Raw genomic sequence first — 7,606 nt, 5'->3', positions numbered from 1 at the left:
TACGCTGTCCCGGCTCCCAGCAGAGGTTGAATGACCATTTGTGGTAGTTACAGTAGAGGAGATTGTTGAGGACATCGTTGAACCAAATGGGTTCTTAGGTCCCTAGTGGACTTGACATTATAGAAAGAGCAGCATGTATTCATTGGTTAAAGTGCTTAACTTTCGGGAGCAGCTAGGTAGTGCAGTGAATAAATCACCGGCCCTGGATTCAGGAGAACCTGAGTTCAAATGTGGCCTCAGACACTTGACACTAGTTGTGTGACCCTGGACAAGTCACTTAACCCTCATTGCCCCGCCCCCCCCCCCCCCCATGGTGCTTAACTTCCTCCTAATCTGCTTCTGTTTTTCATAGGGAATAGCAGAGAAGTAAGGCTCAGTCTGCTGCATGGGAGCTCTCTGTACTTTCAGCACTTCAGGCTCATGCTCAGCATTTTTAGGGGGTATTCATAGAAGTTGGAAGAGACGTCGGAGATCATTTAGTCTAACTTCATTTTATAGGAGAGCAAACTGAGGCCCAGGGAGGTTAAGGGATTTTCCCCTGGTCAGTTATACTGAGCGACAAGGGATTTGGACCCATATCCTCTTTTTCCTAGTCTATTGATCTATGTCTTACCTAGGACAGTTAGGTGGCTCAGTGGATAGAGCACTGGACCTGAAGTTGGGAGAACCTGAGTTCAAATCTCACCTCAGATAGTTACTAGCTGTGTGACCCTGGGCAAGTCACAACCCCAGTGCCTCAAACATCTGGAATGTATATATATCTTGCCACTGGACCCAGATGATTCCATAGGAGAGTGAGACTGGTGACTTTGCACAGCCCTGCTTCACTTAAATCCAATTCATTTCAAGTCATGACATCACCCCAATGTCATGGTCCTCTGAGAATGAAGAACAAACAACAACGTCTTACCTAGTCTTATCTTTTTCTCCTCTATTGTTGTCTCTAAAGTCAGTAGTTAATTGTTTTATTTAACTGGGCATCTTCCTAGATGTCCAGTGCCACATAGTGGATGCTTAACAAATAAATGAATGTTGTTGGGAATGTAGAATGAGCCTCAGAAAGGAGATATATCCGTATTTGTTGAATTTCTACTCCTGCTTCAAAGCAGAACTCAAGGGATTCTCTGGGTGGCCTTCCCTGATCCCACCTTTGAGTAACACCTTCCTCCCTCAGACCTCACAAAGTGCTTTGTTTAGAGTCTCTTGGGCCCCATAGTAGCACCTCTGCAGGTTGTTGCTCTATAATGTTGCTAATGTAATTTCTTGTTAGCTTAACCATTCTCCTGATTTTTTTTTTTCTCTTCTCACTTTCATCATAGTGAGAAAGCACCAGCCCTGAGTGTTGTTAACAGGCTGAGGTAGAAACTTTCTCTGACCACAGACTGAACCAAAGCATAAACTGATTGCGCATTTCCAGGTGCACAGAGAGAACATTTAAAACTGACAGGCAAAAACTGTGCAGATTTGTTGTCTGCTATTACCACACTCCTGTGGTTGGACTGAAGGAGCCACAGACTTGTCTTGGGATCTTGGCCCATCTTGGGATCTCAGACCATTCAATGATGAGCCAATCGAGAGGCAGCGTGGTATACATGGACTGAGAATAAGGAAACCTGGGTTCAAATCCTGTCCTTGTTGGGGCAGCTAGGTGGCTCAGCAGATAAAGCACTGACCCTGGATTCGGGAGGACATGAATTCAAATCCAGCCTCAGACACTTGACACCAGCTGTGTGACCCTGGACAAGGCACTTAACCCTCATTGCCCCACAAAAAAAACCCCACACAACAAAAACCAAAAATACATTACCTCCATGATCTCATTTGTTCCTCACAATAACCCCTTGAGGAATGTAATACAAATATTATTGCCTTACCCCAACCCTACCCATTTTATAGATGAATCTGGAGCTCAAGGAAGTGAAGACTAGAAGAAGGTCACACAGCTGGTAAGTGGTTTAACCCAGTCTGATCCTGTAAAATGGTGGTGATAATACATGCCCTGCCTCTCTCAGCTGGGTGTTGTGAATCCAGGGCTCTGATGCTTTGCAAATGGGAGCCATGGGCTGGACTGCTAAGGACCCAGCAAGTGACCAGCAGGCAGCAGACTTGAGCTGACAAGTTATTTCCCTTAGCATACCAAGTAGTATGTACAAATGAGTTGATAGCAAATTCCTGTGGCCTGGGAGAGTAGGCCAGAAACTTTCAGGTGGTAGTTGTTGTTTTTTTAAAACAAGTATTTATTAAGTGCTTACTAATTATGTTAAGTGCTTTACAAATATTATCCAACCTGATCCTTACAACAACCCTGGTAAGTAGGAAGGAGCTATTATTATACCCATTTTCCAGATTGAGGAAACTAAGGCAGGCAAAAGGTTAAGTGACTTGTCTAGGGCCACACAGCAAGTAAATGTCTGAGAGCAGATTAGAACTCAGATCTTCCTCACTCCAAGACCAGGGCTCTATCAGGTGCACCTGGTTCACCTGTTTCATGTGTCTATCAGCTTCTCATGAGAGAAATGAGGATGTTAGCTTTCATTCTGGCTGCTTGCATCCAGAAAGGCAGATTTGGGATAATTAATTGTAAGGCAAACCTTCCTAATAATTAAAACTACCTACAATTGGAAGGGGATGCTTCTGACGGCAATGGTTTTTCCCTTTGTTAGAAGTCTTTCAAAGGTTGAATGATTACTTGGAGATGTAGAATTGTCTTTCATTCATGTGTACAACCGTACTAGAAGTTCTTTTCAAGTCTGAAATTCCATGATATCATCTATACTTTTCCAGCTTCCCCAGGAACTGGGGTTTGAGTCCCCCCCTGACATTCTCTCTCCATTTCCCCTTCAGTTCAACCATCCAGGATAGGATGAGATTTAGACCTGGAAGAAACCTCAAAGGCCTCCTAGTTCAACCCCTTCATTTTACTGGTGTATTAACTAAGACCCAGGAAAGATAAGTTACTTGCCCAAGGTCACAGAGGGAATGTCAGAGGCGGGATTTGAACCCAGGGTCTCCAACTCCAGAGCTAGTGCTCTGTCCACTATACTTAAATACAGAGTATGGGCTCTGGGAGAGAGGGAGGGAGGGAGAGCCTACAGGACCTGCTTGGGGGAGGACATTAGATGACAAGCCCAGAGTTACACAGCTGATGAGTGTCTGAGGCCCAGTTAGAACTTGGGTCTTTCTGACTCCAGGTCCAGTGTTCTATCCATCTCACCACCCAGCAGCCCTCCTTACTGATTCCAACACACACCTTGCTAACCTGACAGTTACATTGACTTAACTGAGAGAGACCCTGCCCTTTGCTCAGGCATTATCACCCATACCTCCCCCACTCTCCCACCCCTCACCCCTACCCACATAGCCATACCCTGCTCATGCTCCCCTGCCCCAATCACATCCCTACCCCCTGGTCATCTCTACAGAAAAGGCTCCATTGCAAGTGCCTTTTTACATATTTCTTTGCTCAAAAGAAGAATTATAGCCCTTGTAAAATCCACAGTACTTTTAAGGTTTACAAAGTATTTTCCTCACATTTTCCTTTTCTGGGTTAAGTGACTTTTAAAAAGGTCATACAGACAGTAAATTCTGGAACCAGGACAAAAGCTTACATATTAACCCTTCTTGGGGTGACTTCTGTGGCAACCCAGCCTAGCAACCACTTCTTGTTGGTTAGCTTGATATTTGTATAACTATCTTCAGTTCTAGCTACTTCTGTTTCTATAGCCTTCCTATTCTAGTTCTTTAAAGCTTCAAATTGCTTCCAGTGATGTAGGTAGTGCCAATATTATCCTTTCAGTTAACAGATGAGGAAACTGAAACTCAGGGATGAAATTACTTGCCCACGGTCATACAGCTAGATTTGAACCCAAGTTTCCTGACTCCCAAGCCCAGTGCTGTTTCCATTACACCATTTTATCAGCTGAATAATTACTCTCTAAGGTTCCTTGCAATTCTAAAATCCTGTGATTCTAATAATCAACAAACACTTTTTAAGCATCTACTGAGTACTTGAGCTAAGTGCTGAGGATACAGAAATAAAATTAACACCACGCTTTCCCTCAAGCTTCATTCATCATACTGAGGTAACCTAGAGTTGTTGGGACTATAGAATTATAGAGTAGTCAGGGACTTTAATGATATCTGGTTTTTTTTTTTTTTGCAGGGCAATGACTTGTTTAGGGCCACACAGCTAAGTGTCAAACGTCTGAGGCTGGATTTGAACTCAGGTCCTCCTGAATCTAGGGCTGGTGCTCTATCCACTGTGCCACCTAGCTGCCCCAGATATCTTGCATTTTTTTTGGTGGGGCAATGAGGGTTAAGTGACTTGCCCAGGGTCACACAGCTAGTAAGTGTCAAGTGTCTGATTCTGGATTTGAACTCAGGTCCTCCTGAATCCAGGGCCGGTGCTTTATCCTCTGCGCCACCTAGCTTCCCTGATATCTGGCATTTTTAAAGAGCTTTCCAATTTATGTTTGTAAAACATGTTTCTTCAGAAACTACTGGGTGCAAGACAACCATTCTAGGGATGCCCTCAAAGAGCTTATGTTCTATGGTTAAATAAACAATAACAGTAGTCCATATTTACATAGCACTTCAGATCTTCTAGTAATGTTACATGGATTATATAATTTATTTCTCACACCAGTCTGGTGATGGAAGTGGTGCTGTTATCTCCAGTTCACAGGGAGAAAATTGAGACTGAGAGAGGTTGTCCAGGGCTACACAGTCATGTCTGAGTCAGGAATCCAAAGCACAGACTCCAAGTTCATCGTTAACATCCACAATCCTCCCTCCCTCCTGTGAGCCTCACGACACCCCTGTGTGGTAGGAGGTACAAGCTTATTGTCCCAGTTTTACTGATTGGGAAAGGGAGGCCCAGAAGAGGCCAATGATATGTTCGGTTTCAAATGGGGTAAATGTCAGAGCCAGAATTGGAAACCAAGTCTCCTAATTCCAATTCCAAACTCTTGGGAGGTTATGGCCCTGTCTCCTCCAAGATAGACTAGCTCACATTGCCAGAGCACTTTAAGGCTTAGAAAGAGAATGAAATGTCTCTTTGGGGAGGTCTGAACTTACACAGGCTGAATAACTACTTGTATGTGCTACCGGGGACTGGAATTAAGTATTGATTGTGGAGAGGTGTGGTGGGTAAAAGACACCAAGGAAAGCCAGAGCTACCTATTATCTTAAGGCTCAAATACAAACTCTTTTGGCATTGAAAGTGCTTCACAAACGGTTGGTCTCTAACCTACCTTTCCAGCTTTATTGCATATTACTGCTACTAGCCCCACTGAGAGCAAGTAGAAAAGCATTATCCTCTCACCAAGAGGGGAACCAGAGATGGGCCAGTGCTGCTCACCACCACTGACAGGAACTAGCCCCCTTTCCTTTCCCAGCTCGCCCCCCAGAGTCCCAGTGCTCGGTTGTCCACTGGCAGTGGATCCTGACACCAAAGCCCCACATGTTCTGCTGATTTCCCTTACGTACCCTAAGTACTGCCTGACCTTTCCATCTGCTGTGGATTGAATAAGAACAAGAAGCCTCCAATCAGAAGGGGCTCCTTGGGAGAAGAGACTGCCTCATATTTGTATTCTCAGTACTTAGCGTAGTTCTTGGTGATAATAAAAGTTTTTCCATTCCACTAAAATCTTTTGTGGGTTCTATGGCCCAGTCACACTGGCTTTCTTTCTTTTTTTTTTTTTTTGGTTAGGCAATTGGGGTTAAGTGACTTGCCCAGGGTCACACAGCCAGTAAGTGTTAAGGGTCTGAGGCCAGATTTGAACTCAGGTCCTCCTGAATTCAGGGCCGGTGCTCTATCTACTGTGCCACCTAGCTGCCCCTCACACTGGCTTTCTTACTGTCCATCACACATCTCCCATTGTTAGGCCTTTGCCCAGGCTGCCCCCAGATTTGGATTTTGTTCCCTCCTCATCTCTGCCTTTTAGAATTCCTAATTTCCTTCAAAACTCAATTCTAGCAACACCTCCTATGCGAAGTCTTTACTTATCTCCCAAGCTACCCCTGCAAAGTTACCTTGTTTACAGATGGACAGACAGACAGATAGTCTGTCTATCTGTCTCATCTATCTATCTATCTATCTATCTATCTATCTATCTATCTATCTATCTATCTATCTATCTATCTATCTATCTATCTGTCTGTCTGTCTGTCTGTCTGTCTGTCTGTCTGTCTGTCTATTTCATCTATCCATCCATCTATCCATCTATCTATCTATTTCTCTATCTCTCTTTCTGTCTGTCTGTCTGTCTATCTCATCTATCCATCCATCTATCCATCTATCTATCTCTCTCTCTATCATTTATCTCTGTGTATATGAATATATTTTCATGCATACATATACACACATATTCATGCACACACATGTGCATATACCTACCCACACATATCCACATGTGTATATGTAAACACACATGTATATGTATAGGCACAGGAGTTCCTGAGTTCAAATCTGGCCTCAGACACTTGACGCTTACTAGCTGTGTGACCCTCCGCAAGTCACTTAACCCCATTGCCCCATAAAAAAAATACATGTAATGAGGGCTTTTTCTAGCTGGAATCATGGTGGGCACAGAAGAAAAGAAGAAGGTGCAATCTGCTCCAGAATCCCTTCTGAAAAAGTGAAAGGCTTTTGCAATACTGAAGGCCAAATGCCTGAAGAAGAAAGTGGCTATAAAAAAGCTCCATTAAATACGGAGAAAAGTTATCTATGAAAAAGCTAAAGCTTACCACAAGGAGTACAAACAGATGTACAGGAGTGAAATCCGGCTGGCTAGAATGGCATGCAAAGCTGGAAACTACTATGTACGTGCTGAACCCAAGTTAGCTTTTGTGATCAGAATCAGAGGCATCAATGGTGTTAGCCCAAAGGTCTAAAAAGTATTGCAGCTTCTTCATCTTCAACAAATCTTCAACAGCATCTTTGTTAAGCTTAACAAGGCTTCAATTAACATGCTCAGAATTGTGGAATCATACATTGCATGGGGTTATACACACCTGAAATCTGTGAATGACTTGATTTACAAACGTGGCTATGGCAAAATCAAGAAACAGAGAATTACTCTGACTGATAACGCCCTTATTGCAAAATCTCTAGGTAAATATGGAATTATCTGCATGGAGGACTTGATTCATGAGATCTACACTGTTGGCAAGCACTTCAAAGCTGCCAACAACTTCTTGTGGCCCTTCAAATTATCTTCTCCTCCAGGTGGAATGAAGAAAAAGACTACTCATTTTGTGAAAGGTGGAGATGCTAGTAACAGGGAAGACCAGATCAACGGGCTTATTAGAAGAATGAACTAAAGGTCGTTACCATGATTGTTTTTCTAATGGTCTGCTAATAAAAATGGCTGTGATGAAATAGGAAAAAAAAAATAAAAGTAATGAGGGATGGGACAGGCCAGTGAGGGCTTGTAGTCCTTGGAGCATGTGCAATATGTTCTACCTATTATCAATCCAGTGATGCCTTGGTAAGCCTGCTTTTGGAAATGCATAATGAAAGAACTCTTCCTCTCTCTGCTTCAGAGGGGCACAGGTTTTCTCTCTTTTCTGTTGACTTCTAAGTAGTGAGTAAAAGACCTCTAAT

The 7,606-nt window shown here is 43.3% G+C and overlaps 1 pseudogene; it reads left to right on the top strand.

Annotated features, from left to right (window-relative positions):
- Positions 1–6,567: 6,567 nt before the first annotated feature.
- On the top strand, positions 6,568–7,400 carry LOC122743381 (annotated as a pseudogene).
- The last annotated feature ends 206 nt before the right edge of the window (positions 7,401–7,606 follow it).

This window comes from Dromiciops gliroides, chromosome 2 (assembly GCF_019393635.1).
Source record: "Dromiciops gliroides isolate mDroGli1 chromosome 2, mDroGli1.pri, whole genome shotgun sequence".
NCBI lineage: Eukaryota > Metazoa > Chordata > Mammalia > Microbiotheria > Microbiotheriidae > Dromiciops > Dromiciops gliroides.
The sequence above is the reverse complement of the archived record's forward strand: the minus strand, read 5'-3'. Positions and strand labels throughout refer to the sequence as shown.